Consider the following 22,768-nt stretch of genomic DNA (forward strand, 5'->3'; position numbering starts at 1 on the left):
TTGGTTGCTGGCATTTACAGCAAAGTTAATCCAGAAAGCTGCTCTTTGGGTACATTTCTGGCATTAATCATGTGCTTTTGATCAATCTTCATGTGAAACTTGCTCTTCGCCTGTTTGTTCTTGTAACAGAAAGGGTAGTGATTTTGCTTTTATCACAGCAGAGTCTATTGCAGTCATCATCACCTGATAGTGTAATCTCAGCTAAAACAAAATAATTTGCTAGCTCCTGAGTGCTTAGAATAGCATTCATACTTCTAGCATTTTTAAGCTGCCGTTGAACCCAGCAATCACCTTTTAACACTTTATTTAATGATTGTTGTCTCCCTGTTTGACCTCCTTATTCCAGTGAGGCAGAATTATGATAGAACAGTCACCGTTTAAGTTTCTAGAAAGCAGGTGTTCCTCACGAGGCAGTCAATTTGGAGTCAAGAGTCTCGACAAGACGTTTTGTGAAAGGAAGTAAGTTGCACTTTTCACATTTCCATCAGGAAAGGTGGTAGAAGAGCAAGCCATTTTAAAGACTGACACATTAACTCTTAGCAGAGGAAATGGTTTGACAAATGCTGTGCTGAGCATATATCGCTTGGCAGCATTGGAACATAGGTTTCCCTGGGCACGCTGCTCTGTGCTAAGCATTGTAATTGAAAACCTCATTTTGTCGGCAGTGACAGTCTGGAAAAATCCACTCTTGATTCAGTCCTCTATTTAGCGACAATCACCCCAGCTTTCTTCTTGAGAATGAATTGTTGTACTGGATCCCCACTATTATGTGGCAGCTACTTCCAGGGCAGCAGACATAGGTCATGAAGTAGGAGGTTCTTCTTCTGGGTTCTGTTGATGGAAGAGTATTTCAGCATTTAATTTTAACAACTGGAGGAGACTGGCAAGATCCTCAGAGTAATGCAGTAAAATACAAATAGTATCCTGAAATAAATCCTGTTCTTATTCCACAGTTGTTAAGCCTGTAAAATTTCAGCTGCATGATTGGTGCTGTCCAAGATGTAAAGGTGATGATCAGTAAAACCACCTATCACAGAGTGGAAAAGAGGTCAAACAAGTAAAAAAAATCCATGTGTTGGTGGTGGGGAAGCATGCTGGGGAGGTGGGAATTGCCAGCAGTTGAGATGGAGGCATCAGCAGGTTGAACTGATAGGAGAAGAGGTTGTCCTGGAATGGTGTTACTCATGCAGCACAGTCTTGGACCTGCAAGAATTTAATTTTTTTATGTTAGCACAAAAAGCAGGAGTATTTAAGTGATGTTTGCTGGTGACACAAAGCTAGCAGCACAGAAGAGAATTGGCACACCACACAGGAAGAATTAGCAAATGAAGAGGAAGGCTTGGGTGTATTAGTTACAGGTTTTCTGTGAGCCACCAGTGTGATATGCTGGAGTGAGTGGAAGAGAAAGAGAAGCACAATCTCCAGAGCTGGGTTAAGAGAGTGGAAAGTTTCCAGTACAGAAAAGGAAATATTATGTAGTTCTGGTTGTCATGTTCATGAAAGATGAGTTCAGGCAGGAACAGGCAAAGTGAGGAAGGATAATAGGATGATAAAAGGAATGAAGAGCCAAGAGGAGATTTAAAAGGTATTTGGTTTATTTAGCAAAACAGAGACTGATAACAGAGATCATTGTTGTCATTGGGAGGGAGAGGGGGAAGAAGAGACTTCATTTAAGGCATTAAAAAATGGTGGACATAACAAATATAATAAATAAGCTGGTCAGGTGTATATTTAAAGGAAGTTCTCTTATTAAGGGAGCAAGGTAATAACCTTCTGCTGAAACAGCCTTCTGACAGAAGAAATGAAGGCCAAAATCTTGTTTGTTTCAAAGTGAGCACTGATGAATTTGAGCAGGAGTATGAGACATGATTGCTTGTGGCAGAGGACGGCATGTCTGTGATGCAGGCAGACCTTTGTGCTCCTGTATTCACGTCTCCTGATTTTCCCTAGGTATTTAGATAACTGCATAGTGCAACTGACTTTAAGCTAAGGGAGACAAAGCTCTGTTGTCTGTTAATATAAATAAGGCAAAAGATTATTTTGCATATTCCTGCATTTAATAACTTGTTTAAATAAACGTGTATGGCAGTTTTGTGCAATAGTTTAAAATTACTAAAATTTTTTAATAACCTAATAATTACTTGTTATATAAATTACATATTCACTAGGAAAAATCCATTTGGGGTTATAAAAATCTTCATAATATTCTTTTCTCTGCTTAGATTGAAGAGATACATAGAATACTTCTCTTTGGCTGTCTCTAAAATTAAGTAACTTCTTGTATTATCCAGTCATTATCTAATCTTGTAACAATACCAAAAAGAACTGAATTGAGCACAGTATGATCTCAGGGGTAATTTCTAATGGTGACTGTTCTGGAGTCTCTGGGGGAAATAATGACCATAGGTAGGAACACAGATCAATTGCTTTAAATGTCTAATGTAGCTTTGATTCAAAGGAGTATGGTTAGATGCCTCAGCTGTTTGTTTGACGCACAGAGGTCAATGAAGTTTTAAAGAACTTGGATAGTGTGAGTCTACCCTGCCTTGCTAAGAAAAACTGGCCATAATAAATGCTGGTTTCCTTCTTTATTTTTCTTTTCTTTTGTCACTTGTATTCTTTGGTAGTTTGTGGAATAGAAGGCTTCATGCAGTAGTTTTCTCTTCTCTACAAATACTTACACTTCTAGAACAGGTATTCTCATGGTTCGTAGAGGGATTGCTCTTGTGCATGTGCTCGTAGGATGAACCTTTAGTACTTCTTTTCCTTTCTCATTTGCACAGTGTGGTTGTCCTGGGCCCTGTGCAAGGGGTAAGATGGTGTTATGTGTCCAACAGTTCATTGCTGCAGCTCACTTCTATATTTCAGTGACTTTTTAGCCTGGCATCTTTACTATTTGGCCCCTGACATGGATGCACCATTTGTGCTAGTGGTAGCTTGACCTCATGTATTTTAGGGTGGTTTCAAAGACTGGGTAACGATAGTGGAAAAGAGATTACCTCAGTGATCTACCTTAGGTGAAATTCTCTGAAATGCCGCATCTCCTGGGAAGATGAACTCATGGCAAATTAAGCGTCCCTCAAAGGATGACAGGAAGCAAGATCCATCATAGCTAAGAAATAAGCAAGTGTTAACAATCCCGGTTCACACATTTTGATCACATACCAGTAAAAAATTTTAATTAACCAATAAAAATCTTTTCTCAACCTGATGTGGGGAAATATAAAGATGTCATTTACATTTGGTTCTGTTGTATCAAAGGCATGGTACTGTATATTTTATATGAAAATACTGATTCATATTCCAACCAAATGTTGTATTTATTGGCTGTATTTTAAAAATTGATAAATATATTAGTACATTATTTCCAACAGAGAAAATAGATGACTCGGAGTCCTGACATCTTTAGACAACATTTACATGCAAATCTGTAACTCTTCCCTAAAGAAGAGCAAACTGGAACCCATGCTGAAGGATAAACAAGAAAAACAGTATCTCTCTATATTTGTGTTTATATATTACTAAGATGGATATGTAATAAAAACAAAGCTATCACTGATGTATCTGACAGATACAGATACTGCACATATAAATACTGGTCTAACTACTGATATTACCATTCCCTTTGTGAACTTTCATATAAAGTTTAGAATATTATGCAGTAATCTATTTACCACGTCAAGGATGATAACCCAGGGCTTAAGTCACTGGGGCAGATGTCTAGGGCTGTGTTAGAAGCAGAATTGGAATGAAGAAGTAAGGAAAGCGCAGAAGCTGAGGACTTGATGAAACCAAAGGTAGAGAAACAGTGGCAGTAGGATACAGCATTTGAGTAAGGAAGCAGGACAAAGTTGCATCTAACTATAGGGCAAGGCAAGATCAGTAAGTAGCTCAGTTAAAATTCAGTGGTAATTATGGTAAAATCCAAAATGAGAAACAGGTAGGGGTGTGTCAAAGAAACTGGTAAGAAACAGAATTGAGGACCTGGCCTCGAGGACAGGTTGGGGTCTAAGCAAGCAAGCAAAGTGTGAGATGTGCAGCTGCAGGCAAGTGGCACCCGGAGCTGGAAAAATGACAGGTGAGATTGAGTAAAGTATGCACAGTGGGAAAGAGGGTCAATCCAAAGTGGGATCTATCTTCAGTAATCAGAGAGACTGGTTATGGCTATCTGATTATGATAAATCCTAGAAATTAGATAGGGCCTTTTCTGAACTATGATAGTCAGATTATTAATAATGATGAAGGAAGGAAAGTCACGTTCTGTGATGCTTCTAAGAAAAAACTAAGAAGTTTTAGGAGACTTGACTGACAGAGTCTAGACTCGCCACAGTTCAGTCTTAATTAAATTGTGGTGTCAGGGAAATGCCAAAAAGTGACAGTAGTGCTAGTATCCTTCCAACATCAAGGAAAGTGAATAGACCAAACTAGGTTATTATGGCCTACCTAGTTTACTCTGACATCAGTTTTGGCTTAAATAGTGAAGAGGAGACATGGGATTCTGCTAGTGAAAATTTAAAGAATATGACTATAGTATGTATATAATTCATACAATTAAGGCATGAATATGATTTTGAGAATTATTTCCTAAAGAAACGTTATAAATTTGCTTGGTCAAGGCAACCCTTTAACTACACAGAATTTTGTGAAGCATTTAGCTTGTACAGCTGCACAACGTTCTCATCAGAAAATGAACACTGTGTAATCTCAGTAAAACACTAAGAAGAATTAAAAACTCTCTGATAGGTCTTGGGAGATAATTACCACCAAGGAGATTTCTGGTGAGCTCCACAGAAATCTGACCTGGAACCATTCAATATTTTCGTCAGATATTTGGAAGCAAATATACAGTTGTTTCTGACTAAACATTGTAGATGACCTGGAAGTTGGTGAAAGACAACAATGAAAATATGGGCTGTCCTGTGTCACTTAATGAACTGTGCCTGTGCATAGTGTATTTTAAAGCAGCTCAAAGAAGAGTTGTGTGTCTGTGAATAAGGTATGCAGGGTGTACCACGTGTTGTGCTTATGATTACAGGAGGAGAATAAAAGGAGTGAACACTGCTTTCCAGAAAGCAATTGGCTCTGAAAAATGTTTTGAGAGACGTAATATAACTGAAGCGCGCTGTCTGCTTGCAGTTCGATGCTATATCTGAAAGGCCTAGAAGAAGCCTTGGGTTAGTGAATACAGGAATAGGAACTTACTGCTTTCAGCATCAGCTGAGGCTGATACTGAATTCAGTTCTGGTGTCAGTTTTAAAGGGATGTTAAAAATGTGTTTAGATACAGACGCCTCAAAATTATTTGAGAGCAGAAGTCAAGCAGATTAAGAAAAGAAAGCAAGGTACGACCTTGTGAAAGGATCCTTATTAGGGCAAGCTGCCAGGGAAAGTAGCAGATTCACGTTCTCTTATTGTCCTCTGATTGCTTCAGGATACCTTCTGGCAAAACGTGTTTTAGAGCAACATCTCAGTATGAAAGTTACTGTATGAACTGTGATGGCTTTTAATACATTATGCCTAGTATACAAAGATGATGATCTATTGCATGATTTTAGACTTTACCAGAACTGCCACAATTTTAAGGGCTCGTATCCAATAGTGTGCTCAGCTGCTCTAGCTGCTGTGAGCATGTCCAGCTCCACATCTCCAATGGATTCAAGGGATTTTCTCAACATTGCTGGGTAGTGTTGTTGCTAACCAAAGGCAGTGCGTCCAAAATGCATGCAATTAAGAAACTTGACTGATGTTCTCTGAAGGTGCCCCACCTAATTTTTTTTTTCTTTTTTTTTTTTTTTTCTGGGGAGGATATTGCAGAGAACAGAATTTGGACTTTACAGTAGGTAACAAAAAGGATGGAGCATTTTAAAGAAAATCCTCGAGACTGCAACAGGGAGAAGAATACATAGGAAATGGCAGACAAAACAATACTAATTGAGAACTAATGTGGAAAACATGTTGGTAGCACTAAGGGTTTTCTGGTAAACTTGTACAGCTAACACTAAGTAGTGGTAAGCCTGTTAACCCTTTGTAATCTTCAAAATTCAGTTGATTTGCTTTCTTGTTTTCTTCTTCAGATTGGTTCTTTACAACCAAACAAGAAGAGTTACTGCACACATTTGCTGGTTTTATTTGAGAGATAAATTAAAAAGTGGCGCTTTTATAATCGAGCAGAACTGTCTGCAATTTCTATTCTCTATGCAGTCATATCTGTTTTATTACATGCTGGCTTTTATTGAACTCCAGTTTCTTATTTCAGTCTCACATTATTTGAGGGTTTTGTGTGATCTTTAGCAATTTTTTTACCCTCCTGGTGAGGGCTATCAGTTAGATAGTGTCCCTAATTTTATGATTGCCTTTATCAACTGTTTATCCAGCGGAAGGCTGAGGTGGGAATGATTCTGGTGTAATTTGCTGGAGCCACTTGCAAGCTCTGATAAACTTTTTAAAAGCTACGATTTTATTTTAGCATGTATTACTGCCATCTGGTTTATATGCACTTTTACAGCCCCTTCTACCTGAGGCACAGTGTTGAAAATGGCTGTGATCAGATTTCATTTTAAATTCTTGTTATTAAAATTAACTTCTTGAAAAGTATAACCTGAAAATCAGGAGCTCCTACTGTATATGACACAGGATTTCAGTCCTGCATTTCAACACTTTCCTCCATCCAAACAAGAAGTATCGTACTGTTAAAGCTGGGGATAGTCAAGACTTAGGTCCTGCTTGGCCAAGTCCTTCTGACTACAGCTTTTCAATAGCTTTTTTTTTATTCCGTACCCAACCACATTAATAATTTAACCCTAAAAATCTGTTGTACTGAAAATCAGTTAGCACCAGATATCTCAGGAAAAAATATCCTGTAGTTTTTCTTCTTTATTACACTTGGTTGGGAAATTGGGGACAGAAATTGTAGTCCAAAGTGAAGTACGCAGGAGCATAAACAGTAAATAGAATTACTTAGGATACTGACCATTTCACTTGCTCCAGCTTCACCAAAGCAATAATAATAAATGCAAGAATATTAGCCCTCTTCATAGTTTTGCCAGATGTTTTAAGAAACTGGCTTCAGTGCTAGTTGTAAACAGCAGCATTTATTTCACTGAGAGGGGAAAAGTGACTCCCTGAATCCTTTTTGTTATTCATAAAGCTCACTTATAAATTTATAATCAGTTAAGTTTTCAATCCTACAATCATATATCTTGCACAAAATGCTGTCACATGATGGTAAATACATGCAAAAGTAAATGGAGCGAATCCTAAACCCAGTGCTGTAATTATGGTTCCCCTTGACAGGAAAAGGAGAAATTTGATCCCTATTTGTATGTATACCCAGATCCCTACCTCTGGCCTGCTCCAGTGTCTAGTTTTGTGGGACTTTCTGCACATTAAATGTTTTTGGGAGTTATCCAGGGAAAGAGAGTGGGACCACAGAGTCCAGGACTCCTCAAAGATGCATTGCAAGAACCTGCTACATGCAAAGGCCCCAATAAGGAGATGTCACAGTTTTGGAAGAATGGGATTTAGGCATGGATATATGTGTGCCAGTTTTGACTCCTAAAATACAAGTGAATTTTACTTACAAAAGCTGCAACTCTGAGAAGACAGTTTTTTGTCACCTTTCAACTGGATATAATTTCCAAGCTAAATTCTGAATGTTAGTTTTGATTATTGCATTTGATACTCTGTGTCCTGTTCATTTCTTGTCTGTCCCAAATTTAGATTTACTCTAATGTTGACTTTAAAAAAAGGAAAGGTATGCAAGGACTGACAGTGATGATCCTGAATATAAATTGTATCAAGCAAATTGATGCAAGATAAAATTACCAAATCAACCTTTTTTATTCTATATTTTATGGAATATCTAATGTATGTTTGGCAGTAATTTACTCCTGCACATGAATTTCTGACAGTTTCGATTCTTTGGGCTTATTAATCAATGTAGTCAGCACCAGAGCAATTTTTATGAGACTCACTAGTCATCAAAAATTTATTACAAGATAAATCAAAGAAACAACTAGCATCTTAATAAGGTGAACAAAGTGGCACGTAAAAGATCATTCAAGACTACATGTTTTTGACACTTGTGTATTGCATTTACTGCTAGGGTCAGAGGTTTTGTTTGCACTTTCATTAAAATAGTCATCACTGTGACACAATTGCTTCCTTTTCTGCTAGACTTTTCTTCCTTCAGTGTTTTTTTTTTTTATATATATATATATATATATGTATATTTCATGTTAGGACCATTCTGGTAAAGCATGAAACTTCTATGTAAAATGTAATATAGAACTTTAATTAAAATCTGAAACTTTCATAGTTATTTGCAGTAGATCGTGTGCACTTCAGGAGTAGGGTGGGATGGAAGTATGTTGCGAGTAGTACCAGCATGCCCCAAATATGCTTCAGTCTCTGGTCTGGTTGCATAAGGAGCTCTGACATTCATTCCAGTTAAACCTCTAGTGTTTTATTTGATACAGGAATCTTTCTACCTTCTGAAAAGATTACATGTTTCTTGTTTCATATTTTAAGAAGAATTTCCTGGTCGTGCTTCTTGTGGCTGTCATTGTAACCAAGTAAAGCCAGAGCTGAATACTTCCCAAATCTACCTTTCTGTTAAAGCAAAATGCTCGTCTTGCCAAAAAACTCTTGCATTTAACATTTGCATTGAGTTGGAAATGTTGTGTCTGCTCCCCAGTCTGTGCACAAGCAATGGGCTTCCCTGGCCCGCTGGCCTGTTCGACTGCAAGGGGACGTAGCCACAGGTGTGCGGTAAGAACACACTGGTGACAGCAGCACTGGGAGTGTGGCTGGTGGCTTAACCTTCCCCTGATAACTGCTGGTGGCTCCCTGGCGTGAATGTGTCTGCGGGAAAATCCACGGGCAAGCTGGTGGCCCTGTCCTCAGAGGAGGGCGTGTTTGGGGAATGATGAAAACAGAAAATTGCATTGTTTTATGGAGTCTGGCTTCAGCTCAGTACTCAAACATAGACCTGTCAAGCAGTCACGAGAAGGGCAAAAGAGTCACCTTAGGTTGTCCCTATAGTCAAGGGGGCACCTCAGGGACTAAGGCAGTTCACCAAAAAACTAAGTCATGCTCTTGAGGCCCAGAGGGGAAGGCCGGGCCCTTGGCCACCACTCCACGGGCAGTACCCGGCTGAAGCAGTCGAGTGACGCCAGCCCCGTGTGTCCACGCTGGCTGTACGTTTCCACCCGTGCGCCCAGGCCAGCACTGGCTCTTGTGTGACCATGCAGCAAGGGGTTCGGGGAGCTTGATACAGCTGGAAGCTAATCGCTTATTTTGGCAGTTTTAGTCTTAATTACCTCCTTGAACTCAGTGCCTGACTGCCAGCGCTAGCCTAGAGGGCAGCAATGCACAGCCGTAGAAGAGGTAGCCCAGCTGGGGCAAGTTTAAGTTGCAGGGGCAAGTTTAAGTTTAAGTTACATCAGCCCCTCAGCCACACATCCAGGGGCACGAGGAGGAGAACCTGGGTCCTTATGTGCATTTTTCATTTCATGCACCGAGTGAAGCAGACTTCCTGTGAAGAGAACATGAGTGCTTTTAAGAACTTAAAAATAAAAAGTCCCCAACATCGGTGAGCTAATGGGAAGTCTGGGTTTGTCTATGTGCAGAAGATAGGGGGAGGGAAAATATCCTGACAGCCTGTGTATTTCACATCAATCTGGTGATGCTGAAAATATGCAAGTCTCGTTAGTGGCATTCTTGTAGCTAGCTTTCATATGTTTTGCCTAGTAAAAAAATAACTGAAGGGAGATTGAATTTATTCTGTGTTAATAACCAGAAAGGATGTTTCTGGATGGCTATGAAGCGATGCAGAACTGTGAATGACAGGAAAGAAACCCTACTGTTCCCTCTTCCACCCGATGCGTGCTTTTACAGGAGAAACGTATTTAACTTCAGCATTGTCTTTTTCTGTGTTTGTAGTCCGAAGTATGACTGGAAATAGGGCTGTCTATGGGACGAATGACTTACAAAAACGCTGCTGTCTTGTAGCTCTTAAAGTTCATCTCCCTGGTCTGATTCCAATTCAAGTGAGTTATGGCTGAAAGTGGTTGCTGTGGGTTGCTTGCTCAGCGGTGTATGTAAGGTGTAACAGAACTAGATACAGTCCTCTTATATCTCTTATAGATATAGCTATAAAGGTGTGGTGGTTTTAAAACTAATGATAACATCCAGTAATCAATGCTAACATCTGACTGCAGCTGCGTATTTTCTTTAACTCTCTTTACCAGCCTGCCTCCACCTTCATCTGTATGAATCTTACTGCAAGAGCAGATTTTTATCTTCTTTTTATTTTTGAGACAAATCTATAATGAGACATGAAAGTTCTAAGCTAGTGTATTTGTCATTAACATGTCAAAATAACTAACCATCTCACTCTGTATCTTTTATATGGCTGTTGCTTGGTAGCATTTGCATTCAGAATAGAAAGGACTAATCTTCTCTGGTCTTGATTTTAAGGCAGACTGGAGTTTGGACTGGTCCAGGTTTAGGACAGCTTTGTGGTAGAATATATAAAACTACAGTTAATAGAGCTGTTAAATACTGTGGATTAAAGGCTGTGATTTGGACAGTGGCTCAGGAGGCTTGCTTGAAATACATACGTATTTCAGAGTACTCCCAGAGTGAGTTTGGAAGCATCCGTTGGATGAAAAGTGAAGTGGGAGTTTGAGATCCAAGTCTTTCTGTAAATTGGAGAGGTATCAGGAAGCTGACAAGGTGTAAGTTAGAATCCCAGTCCCGCGTCTGCCGCAGATTTCATGTGTAGCTTTAGTGACTTCTATACAGTGACTTTTTCTCAAGGATTTCAACACAAGGTAACTTTAGCTTAGGGCCATAAGCTCCTAAAGGTCATACCAGGCTACTGAATGCATATACAGTAAACAAAAACATATATCCATTTTACCATGGAGAATCTGCAGTTCAGATGGCTGGTGAGAAATCAGCCAGTCAATAACAAACTGGCATTAGAGCACACAGTTTGTGTTTGCTCCATTCACTGGGAACTCTGTTCACTTCATTCCCAGTGTAAAATCTACCTGGGCAGGCCTTCATTTTCCACAACTTGACTAGAAGTTTCTCGAGTGCCATAGGTAGGACAAAAGCATAAAGATCTACCCTTTCTTCAGCACACAGAGTTTGCGCGGGGTGGGTTCCAAGGTCCTGCAGCCCCTTCCGTAGAACCTACCACTGATGGAAAGGGTCAAGAGCTTCTCTAATCAGTAGTATGGAGAACTTGAGGGAGAGAAGATGTTTTCTTTTTTATGAGGTTGTCTCTTGTACCATGCATTTTTATTAGAAGCTGGCGAGGGTGAATTCTGTTCAGTGTATTTGGATACTTACTGTACCTGACCTGATGAATCTGAGCTGGCCTGTGGTGTGATACTTTTGATATAACTGGGAGAGATGGTTCAAAACCAGTTTTACACATGGGTACATCAAATCATGCTATATTGTCTACAAATTTCCCCACCAAGCCATTTTGCATTTTTTTTAATTAGTAATGTTGACTCCTTTTCCTTTGTTTGTTGATTGGCTTTAATTTGCAATTTTACTCTGGGAATTGAAAGAAAATAGTTTCTTCCTGAAGTCGTGTGAAATTCTTGGAAATTCAGTCTGTCATTTCTGGCATTTCACAATTTAGATTTTGATTAATTTGTTTACTCTTTGCTTCAGTTTTGAGACTATTCTGTAGACACATGCCAAAATGAGATTTTAATCTCTTCTGGAAAAGTTGATTTGTCCTGCTTTCTTCTTAAGTACAGTCCTGTTCATATGATGACATACTACCAACTAGATTGCCCTAGAGATTCAGCAGTGCCTGTGATCAAAATCTGGCTGATAGTCATGTAACAGTTCCAAGTGATTCACTGCATAGATTCATAGCTTTGGAGGTGGCAAATATGTGTCTGAGAGTTGCAATAATCTGGACATCCCACGTTGTTTTATGCAGGAGAGTTTGCAGGTAGAGGTTCTTATGGACCAACTTCAAACCCACAGATGCATTTTATTAGACTAGTGACAGTAACCTGAGTGCTCACAAATATTTCACACTTCAGTTTGCAAAGATAAACATCTTCCTTTTACATACTGGTGTTGTGTTTGGATTCCCATTGGATTATGGCAGTACTGACGCTTGCTCCTTTTTTTGAAGATTTAATTTTACAAGTATTGCATTGCTTATTATTTTTTTTCAGTAGTATTTACCTATGGGTATATAAATGCCTGGCATTCTGTGTCTTATGGTGTTATGAATGGTAATTAAAACTTCATATTCCCTCTGCTTGGCAACTCATGTATCCGCTAATCTAGATAATTATTCATAAACTTAGTTTCATTGCTTCATTATGTTTAACATTTAGTTTTAATCCTCTCAAACTTGGTTTACTACGGCCAGGTTTAGCTATGTTCACAAAGTAGTGTGAGTTGCTTTCATTACTTCCTCACTGAAAAAGGCATTAACATTTATGTGTAAGAAAATGAGACCCTCATAAGAAGGGTGAAGGTTAGTAATTTCTCTCGCCCTGTAAAGGATTGGTCTGTGATACTAGATAATACTAGGACACATTTCACACGAAATCTTCCTTTCCGCAAACAAATTTCACAGACAGTGGAGTTGGGAATCGGAAGGGACACTTTCACTCAAATGTTTGTACATTGGCATGGGAATATACGTATGAGCACTAATGAGTATACATATTGGAGAAGTAGGAAGTCTGGATTAAGATAAGCTAAAACACACCTTGTGTTTCTGCTAGAAGGAGAGAGGTGGACTTCTAACAAGTTGTGAGTTTATATGCTCGTGGTGTATGTTTCTCTGCACACACATCTATCCATAAATATTCTCCCACACTCCTATATATATATTTAGTTTCGTGCTGAAATTATGTATTGTTCAGTAGATGCATCCATTACCTCAGTTCCATTTTATTCTTTTCTAGGAAGAAGGATAGATTGAGAAAACAATGGGCATTGCAGTGTAGAATTCTGTTGGCACAAAATAAAAATACGAATGGTGTTAAAAATAAATTTGTAAAAATAATATTCATAGGTAAAATACTGAGATGATCAAAATGAATCATAGGAGGAACTGATGCAAAATGCAGATATTGCAGAATCCAAATTATAATATTCATGGGGATCATAATTAATTATTTAATTCTAGATATACACACACTATAGCCTAAAAATGTATTGCAGGTTTACAACTGACTAGCTGTTTTATGTGGCAGAATGTAGTCTTTGCATATTTATTAAAATTATTCATAACTGGTTGCTGCCTAGATGAACTGCTCTATTCTTATGTCTTGCTTCAATACATTATCTGAATCATTTTATCATGACATTGTAATGGAAATTTGTCTAAATTTTAGAATGATCCATGGGGCATTTTCCAAAACCCCTATCAGCATCTCTTAAAAACACGTATTTGCAGTTTGCATTTAAGAATACTTTCAAATGGTTTAGTAGCAATACATATTTTCTACATATAATTGTTTGCTGCTTTTTTTTTAAAAAAAAAAAGTTTTATTTAGATGAAAAAGGGATATACAGTGAAAAAAGTTAGAATATGCATTTAATTAAATTTTATCTGCTCATCCATTCTCCACCTTACAACTATAAATTGCTGCTTTTAAAGATATCATAGGATGGCAAAACATGTTCATGATGCAGTTTTATAACCTTCCCTGCAGATGTCCCAGCAAAGTTGTAAAAATCAATTATATATCTACTGAGTGTGTGGTGCCTCACAGCTGTTCCCTCAGATTTGTCAGGGCAACAAGACTTCCGCTGAAAAAAAACATGCAGGATGGGAAGGCTTTCCACCAACCTGATATGCAGTTAGAGTCACTATAAGATAGTCACAGTTACCTTGTCTGGTGGCTGTTCTACAAACCATTGGCTAATTTGTGTACACAGGTAAGACATCTTTATTTCCAATAGAATTCAAACAAAAAAGTCTGCCTGTACCAATATCCAGAAAGAACCCAAGGTGATACATCTTGTGTGTTTTGTCAACCATGGTTTGTTTTTTTTGTTTTGGTTTGTTTTTTTAAAATAATTTGGAAGAGCACAAGAAGAAACAGCTTAGTTTTCAGAAAGAAAAATTTAGCTTAAAACATTTCCACATTAGGAGCGTAGAACAGTTATAAGTTGGTTGGGGCTTGTTGTGTAAAGCCGCAGGAGTCTGATACTGTAGCTGGAATGTTTTGCTTTATGGTGAATATCTTAGAAATGGGTTACTGTACTGCCATTTGCATAGTGATGCAGCATTATTTTGACTAGTTGTCAAAAGCAATTAGAGGCTAATGAAGTTCTGCGCAAACCATCAGATGGACACTCACCATTTGATTAAATACGTCGTGGAGGAGAATAAAGGAACAATCCCTTTTTATATATTATTATTTCATGTCTTGCTGGAATACACCCAGATTCCCATTTATAATTAAACGGAAAACAGTTTAAGAGAAAAACATGTTAGTTCAAAAACTAACCATGAGAAATATGCACGACAAATCGCTTTGTGACCGCTGCTGCCATGACCATGGTTTGCCTATAGGATGCCTGAGGTACAGCAATTGCTTTACATTCAAACAAAAGACACAGTCCCAGCTGTGCACTCCCTGCTCCCAAAGAAGTGCAGCATCTCTCTGTTTATCAAAGGATTTTGCAAACTATCAAAACTGTTTGGACTCCAAGTGGTGCAGGAAATCCTGTTGCAAGATTAAGGTCTTCCACATAGGTATAATGCTGCAAATAAAATGGGAAAAATGAGAAATAAGGGAAGCTAGAAGAGGGAAAATGCAACTGCATGTGTTTTACCTTATCTCTGGGGAGGGTTCTAGCTGCATTTGCTGGCCAAGTGTAAGTATCCATAAGGAGAAATCTGAGGAAATTTTTTTTTTTTGGCAGCCTATTTATCCACTTTCTGTCTGAGCTCACCATTATATAAACTAAGTAAAATTTCTTTCCATAGTGATATTTGTTCATTTAATTCCTGTGCTCAAATGTTTGGGACTGTTGTACCAGGTTTTGGGGGCTGCCTTCTGGTTTAACTTTTCAGCAGAATAACGTGCAAAAAGTCTTTTCCCTCTGCAGAAAGTGTGATACTGTGGTTCAAGCCAGTAGGATCACAGTGAAAATGCGCTATTCAACTTCATTGTGTCTTGGGCAGAACAAAAACTCCTCTCACAAATTACCCCTGTGCCTTTTCCCAGCCTAAAGGTGTTGTGTCGTAATGGTTTGTACGTCCAGGTGTGCTGCTCTGAAGTGATGTGATAACAGAAATCAATTCCCAGATGGTGGTTACTAAAAGTTTTTGCTCTAGCAAGTGAACAAGACAAATACTTGAAGTGACTGGACTCCGAAACCTTACAGCCCAGTAGCAGCAAATATCAAACTGTGCTGATCTGAGAGGGGTGACCAAGCCAGGCAATGGAGCAGTACATGACAAAGGGCCTCAAACCCTCTGTGAAATTGTATTTACACTACAGTTAGCAAAAGCATTTTCTCTGTATGCAGTCCAACATTTTACACCTCTAGCTGGGTGACAGGTTAAGAGAAGCACGTGGTTGTCCGAGAAGCCTCACCCATCTGTTGCCAGCACAAGTGGTGTAGATAAAAGATATTTGATGGACTTTCTGGGAGTTTTGTAATTGGAGGGAGTTTCTCTCTGGGTATCCAGCACAAAAAGAGGCAGACTGGCTGGAAGCTACTGAGAGACCAGGGTGAGTTTGTGCTTACAGGCTAATAGTGAGCCAGTGGTATTAATTTCTTTGCAAAGTCTCTGCAAGCAGTGACACTACCTACTACCTGTGGGTTTCAGGGCAGCGGCAGGCTCAAGGTTTATTGTCAGCACAATTGTTTTGGGGATGAAAGATGGACCACTTGTAAAGCTTAACCTTTCTTTTCTCCTTAAGAGAGCAGACAGCCCTTTTCCCTCTCAGAACAACATGACATCAGTTTTACCAGGGGAGGCTGAAAGTTTTTCAGCCTTTTTTTTTTTTCTTTTTTTAAATCAACATAATAGACAATTCGGGCCAATAACTACCCTTGGTCAGTCCTTCTGTACTGCGGCCAATACGATACTGTGATCAATTTTATTATACCTTTTGCCTTCCTGTGAACCTACTCCATTGAGGGGAAATGCTTAATGCTATTATTAAAATCTCAGAAACTTTTTGAGTCAGTGAAGAGTAACGCTAGCTCAAACTTCAGGCCTTGTTCCTGAAGTCTGATTTAATGTAATTGTTATTTATGGCATTACAGAGGAGTAAACAGCTGCTTGTGCCTGCTGGGGGTTTTTTGCTGTTGGTTTGTTGGGTGTTGTGGGGTTTATTCCACCTAATGATGCCAACAAAAGTGACCTGGCATTTTTCCTTTAATTAAAATGTGCCTTTGTGAATTAGTGTGTGAAAATCACGGGATATGGCACTAATTGGAGTTTAGGCAACTGCTTCCCTAACCTCTCACAGTGAAACTTCTAAATGAAATGTTTCAGTTCTCATTTAGTAGCTTGAGAGTTATTCATAGCTAGGTATAGAATAACGATTCTTGACCTTTTTGGACAAATACATTGGGGTTTTTTTCTGAATAAAACCTTTACAGCATAGTTCATTTGTAGCTAGTCTTACCTGTGGCTTGACTGCTTCAGCTCCCAGGTTCTACAATGGACATCCTAAGGACATAAGAAAAGACTTGCTGTGTTAGACCTGTGGCCCACCGAGCCCAGCAGCATCCCCCGCGAGGCGGTAGGAGATGCTGTTCAGGGCGAGCACGTAAGACTGGCTGCTACCTGCAGCCCCGTCCCCTTGTTCTCTCCCAGCATCCAGCGTCAGCGTATTAGGGGGGATGGAGAGTACATCCCTGACTCTTCCTTTTATCACCTATTTATGGACCCGTTGTCAGCAAATTTATCTCCTTTCTTTTGAAGCTCCTGAGACTGTCTGCCAGCAGTCTCCTGTACCAGCAAGTTCTGGAAGTTCACTGACTGCTGGGTCATTTTTACTGTTTGAACTGATCTTCTTGATTCATTGAGAGCCAAATGTGGGAATGGGATTTGTTATACTTAAGATCAAATTGTTCTGCTAATACACAGATAGGGATAGTGGTAAAGAACCACTATTGTGGCTGGACCAGCCATAACTTTTCAGATGAGGCGCTGTCATGCAGAAACAAACAGCAATGGGAGCTGAGGGCCACTGTTTGATACTGAAGTGAGCCGCTGTACCAGGTAATCCACTGCATCTTACTCCTGTAAGTGCTAAACAGCAGCTTCAGGAGCATTGGTCTGGTGAGGTGGTTTGTGAGTTGGCGAGGGTTGTGCAGGAAAGGGAATGATGAACTGCTGGGAAGCAGTTTAGGATCCTGTAGCGTGACAGCAGGTGTGCGGTATATGGAAGGGGGCAGCGAGGATGGTGTGGCATTGTTGAGCTGCGTTGGGGACGTATGAGGGGTATAACGTCACTGCAGTACTACGGTCAGGCAAGTCGGCATGACAATCGTGCGCTAAAGAAAGAATTTGCTTTAATATGATGAATGCTTGCTTCACTGAAAAAATCCAGATCAAGAGTAAAGTCACTGATAACATTTACAGTTTTCTTATGTCTTTAGGCTATGATTATGTATATACTGGAAGTTCACAAGTCAGGTGTTTGTCAAGGATGTATAGAAATAGCAGAGGATTTTGACAGTGTTAATGGGGTTTAGTATAAAATTCTAGGTGTCCTAATTGAACTAAGAAAATGCTGAAGGTTGCCGTTTTGGAGGAAAGCACTCCTGCATAGATTTTGAGCACTGATTATCAATCTATGCTGCAGCAGACTAGATCAAAATCAATATTTCTGCCTGGAATTCACACAGCCTCTTTGAGAGACGAGATTAATATGGTTACTGTTCGACTCTATGTTCTCAATCAGCTAAGTATGTGCACTTGTCATTCATATTTTGTTTTTAGCTTGTTATTCTGACAGAAGAGTCTCTGAGGAGTGAAAGGAGAGCCAGTTTGAAGAGTAAAGCAATGTAACATTTACATATTTTCACACTGTTAGGGAAGCCGACTGTTAAGACTTTGAACATTATTTATTCATTTGATGCTGCTATTTGTTACAGACCTCTGAAATATGTTACTGACAGTAACTGAACCATCCGTTTCGCTTTAGAATTTCTACTGATTGCTAATTTTGTTGACTAAGTGGTGGAAGAAGTTCAAAATGTGTTATAGCTAAAAAGACAGAGTTCTATTAGGGGTTTTTTCCTAATACACTGCTCCCATACTGAGTTGCAAGAGAGGGTTTTTTTAATGTTGGCACATGCACTGAAAAAAACATGTTGTAGGCCTTGCAAATCATGCAGATCACTTCAGTTTGTGCTGGTGTGTTCTAAAAATCATGCAAATGAGCTTTCTATCATGGTTGTTTACCCAGTGGGTGGAAATATAACCATCATATCCAAAGGGGTTGAACCAACCAACTCTAAAAGCAATTACTGGCAACATTGATTTTTTCATTAATTGGCTGAACCCTTTGGAACATGAAATCTCTAAGGACAGCATCTGAAATGTGTTACTGCTTTTATTGCTGTTATGATTATTAAATTTTGGATGCTACCAAAATGTCCTGGATGATATTCAAATGCAAGACAGTTCCTGATCTTGAGAACTGAGGAGTCTGAAAGACAAAACAATGTCAAAGGGAATAAACATTTCCCAAGTGCTTTAAAATTTCATGGTTATTTTTGATAACTGTTTAGATGCTTCACAATATAAATGGGACCTCATTGAAAATGTTGAGTTATAAGGGGGTAATTCCTTGCCACAGCACGTCAGGAGAGACTTGTCCAATATGTGGGTTGGTGGAAGAACATCAGGAGTTTGCTATGTGGGAAATGGGTACCTGGGACAATAAAGCTAACATCATTGATAGGGCAAAGGAAATGGAATCAGTAGGGGAAAAAAAAGATAGTCCTTATATATCAGGCTGTAGTTGGGCAGAACCAGCTAAAGAGAAACAGAAAACTGAGCACAATGGAGTGAAGAAGGGTAAACTATTTTTGGTAACTTCTGGTACAGACTGGAGAGGAGTGATGTATGCAGAGGGAAATGATGCTCTTTGCTATCTGGACAGTGGGGAATGGCCAGATCTTCAGAGTGTTGTGAAGGAAACAGCATCAGGATTCAAATCCTGACTGCTCCAAAATTTGCTTGGTTAATGGTGGAAGAATTTTCAAGGATTTGCAACAACACTTTATTTGCCCAAGACTTTATTCACATTAGCCCACCTATGTTTTATTTTATTACAGTTTTACACCCCCTAGAGCTCTAACTCCCTCTGTCATTACTATGCTTGTTGCACGGGGCACCTGAATCAGAGGTGTTATATATTTCATTTAATAGCTATATATTCCCTTATAGATGCCTGCACCTGCTGGGCATTAATTTTAGCACTTTACTGGATCAGACTGTAAGTATCTGCATTGGAAAATGACTCTTCAGAACAACCATGAATGCTTGAGAACATTTTCAAGTCTTCAGCCTCTTTCCTGAGCCAAATCTGAATAAAGAAAACGTACAGGAAGGCAGTGGCTGGTTTTCTTAGAATAGCCAGTATTGCTGTAGGAGAAATCAGATGTTTCAGCAGATCTCTGAAGCAGAGTTTTCCTCGATGCTGGTTTTAACCCCATCTCATAGTGCAAGTCAGATCCTCTTTCATCCACTCCTGCTTGTTTGGGAGAAGTTGTCGCTCTACTGTACAAAAAGTTAAAGCACATTCCCTTTTACTGCTTGGTCCTGAGGTTGCAATATAAGCGGTTGCTAGCTGAGGATAAAGGAAAAAACCGAAGAGATGACACCATGAAAAACAGGGACAAGGTATATCAGTGTCTATATCAGACATTGTTTTTCTTTCTCTTCTACTTACTGTACTACTTGCCTACTGACTGTTTAGTCATAGTTTATTTGTATAAGAAAGTATTCCTCTGAAAAATTTGGAACTTGTGTATTTGAGAACAGTAGACAAGTATTTTTTTCTGTAGAGATGACAGCATGAAAAAGTGATTAGCAGAGCTGGAGAGAAGATAACAGTGCCGGAGACAGAGTTACAATAACAAAAATCCACCACTGATTATTTTGGGAAGTAAAGTAACATTTGAAACATAAATACTACTGCTACTACCGTGTCCTGAAAAGAATAGCCTGCGATTCAGCAGAGCTGAGTGTAAAGTACTGGCTGCAGGAATACTTGGTTGGGAATTACTGCTGAGCACTGGATCTGCAGAATGAGCAAATGCTACCGCACCACTTGGGAAGTGTCTTATGTGACATGGGAGGAGTAATGCGCCTGCTGTACTCAGTTCTGTCAGCCCTATTTTAAGGTACATGTCCCAGCTGCAGGAAGGATGGGAACCAATTAGAGAAAGGCCAGAGCAGAGGAACAGGCAAAGTCAAAGGCTAGGAAAGGTCACCTATGAGGAAAGATGGACAAAGTCAAGGGGTTTACCCTGAAGAAGTAAATGTTGAAATGTTTTCAAATATTTTACAAGTTTTTGAAGAAGAGGAAAGGAAAAAAGGTGTGGTCTTGAGTGAGAATAGTACAAAAAAATTGGACTCAAATTGACTTCTGTCATCACTGGAGATCTTTAAAAAGATCTCAAGACAAACTAGAGTTAATGCTGTCATGAGGCAGAAGATTGAAGCAGATGAATTCTCAATGTCCTGTCAGCCTGATTTTCCTGACTCTGTTTCTTATGTGTTCTCAAAGTCTGGCCTTTCTTCACCCTTGCTTTCCTCCCCCCCCCGAAAAAAAAAGTACCACCACCTTGTGCTTTCCTTCTCCTTAAAAAGCTACTGAAGTGATAATTAATTAGCACCCTCTCTGTTGCTGTGTAGTATTGGATGATCTTCAGGTCTGTCTGTGGTGCTTTAGGTGTATAAATATTATGTAAATACTTAACTGTAAGTGTAAATATATATTATTATATAAATATAATTTTTAAAAAAGTAAATATTTAAATGAACAAAGATTAAAATAGTGATATCAAATCCCAAAGGGGAAAAAGAGATTTTGCAGGGGAGGATTGCAGCAGAGATCGTAATTTTGGTCAGCAACTGTTTCTAAAGGCCATGTGAAATCTGGAACGCAGGTTCAGTTTGCTTCCAACTTTCTCAGTGGGCAGAGTTCAATGCAAGGCAATACCTCAGTCACCTTAACCTCTGTCATGGAACTGTAGTCTTCTTATTTCAGACCCATCATGTTGCTTTATAGCGTATGTTTTAGTTTTAAGAGCTTTTACAATATTCTCATGTAGCTGAAAACACAACTTGGTCAGGAAAGAATGTGAACAGAAAACTTCCAATTTTTTTAGTAAGCAAAAAATAAGTATTTAAAGTACAGAAATGTGCCACAGTATGCTTGCTAGCTTACGAGGTTGTTTTCTGCTCTTGTCAAGTGTGGCTTTCAAAAGATTTTTTCCTTTGGGGATTTTTTTGGAAGCAGCAACGAAGCCTGAAAGATTGTCTTCAGTAGGTCATCTTTAAAAATTTCAGTGTGAAAAGATGAAATAAATAGAATTTCATTGTTCTGTTAGTCAACATGACCTTTTTTTTTGGAGCTGAGAAGATAACTAGGAGAAAGTAAGAAATAAGATTAAAATTGATGCATCAAACATGTAACTTTAAGATTGCTGTTCTTGTTAAGGTAAGTATTAAGTATTCCTTTTTATTCATCCCATGGTATACAGATGCTGTATGGCCAGTTATTGAAACATGCTGCAACTTGGGTTGGTCAGAACCCACACCTCTGTTTAAATTGGTTTCCTTAGTGAAGTCAACAACTGATTCGGTGTTTTGTTTGAAACACCAATTGTTTCAGTCCTCTGAGCAATTACTGTGCATATTATAACTAAAGTAAAAAATATTTTCCTGCAAGCCTGATGTACTGAAAATTTGTCCTATTAGGATTTTTTAACTTACTGGTGAGCAAAGCAGTGTGTGCTGTGCTTTGTTTGTGCTGGGAGCTTTCACAGTGTAGTGAAAGGAAAAACTATGCAAAACTGTTTAGTGTCATTTGTGCAAAATGCAGACTTACTAACACAGGTTTTCAAGTACAGGGAGGCCTTTTTTGAGTTAAAGTTGAATATGTGGGGGAAAAAAAATTGCTCGGTGAAAAAGGTTTTAGGGGGAAGAAATAAGGGAAGATCTCTTAAAAAGTTAAATGTACCATCAGACTTGTTTGACTGTGCACACTAGCCAGCTTAGGGTCATGGGACACTGCAATCACAGAATAGTTACTCAACGTGTTCATTTATGATCTCAGCTTGAGTAAGATTATTTAGTCTTCTGTATTTCACTTCTGCCACTCAGTAAATCACCTTTTCTTGTGCCAGTAGTCTTTGCTAGTGGGGAGATCAAACACCTTGAGCTCCATCACGCAGAGGATGGTGCCCATCCACAGACCTGCTGTAGGTCCTTTGTAAGGTGAGGTCTGACACGTTCGGCTGCCTCAGCCTTCATGCAGGTGCGGAGGTCGGGCAGAGCATGTGCACTGGCAAGTGCAGTAATGCCAGAACTTCCAAAATAAAGTGTTGCAGCTCTCCTCAACATAGTTGAGTTCTGCCAGTCTTCACCATGAAGTGGCAGGTATGCTTTCCTTCCTTATCCTTCATACTCTACCTTATAATGTTAATTTAGAGGGTATACAACCATCAGTTCAGTATTTAAAACCAGGAATGTTTTATGTATCTGGCTAGCCATCTCT

General features: G+C 39.1%; 1 protein-coding gene across 2 annotated transcripts in view; it reads left to right on the top strand.

Moving 5' to 3' along the window:
- Positions 1-22,768, top strand: part of RSU1 (Ras suppressor protein 1) — a 114,924-nt gene that overhangs the window by 54,751 nt on the left and 37,405 nt on the right. The gene's annotated exons all lie outside the window — the stretch shown is intronic.

The sequence above is a fragment of the Pelecanus crispus genome, chromosome 2, assembly GCF_030463565.1.
Source record: "Pelecanus crispus isolate bPelCri1 chromosome 2, bPelCri1.pri, whole genome shotgun sequence".
NCBI classification, from domain to species: domain Eukaryota; kingdom Metazoa; phylum Chordata; class Aves; order Pelecaniformes; family Pelecanidae; genus Pelecanus; species Pelecanus crispus.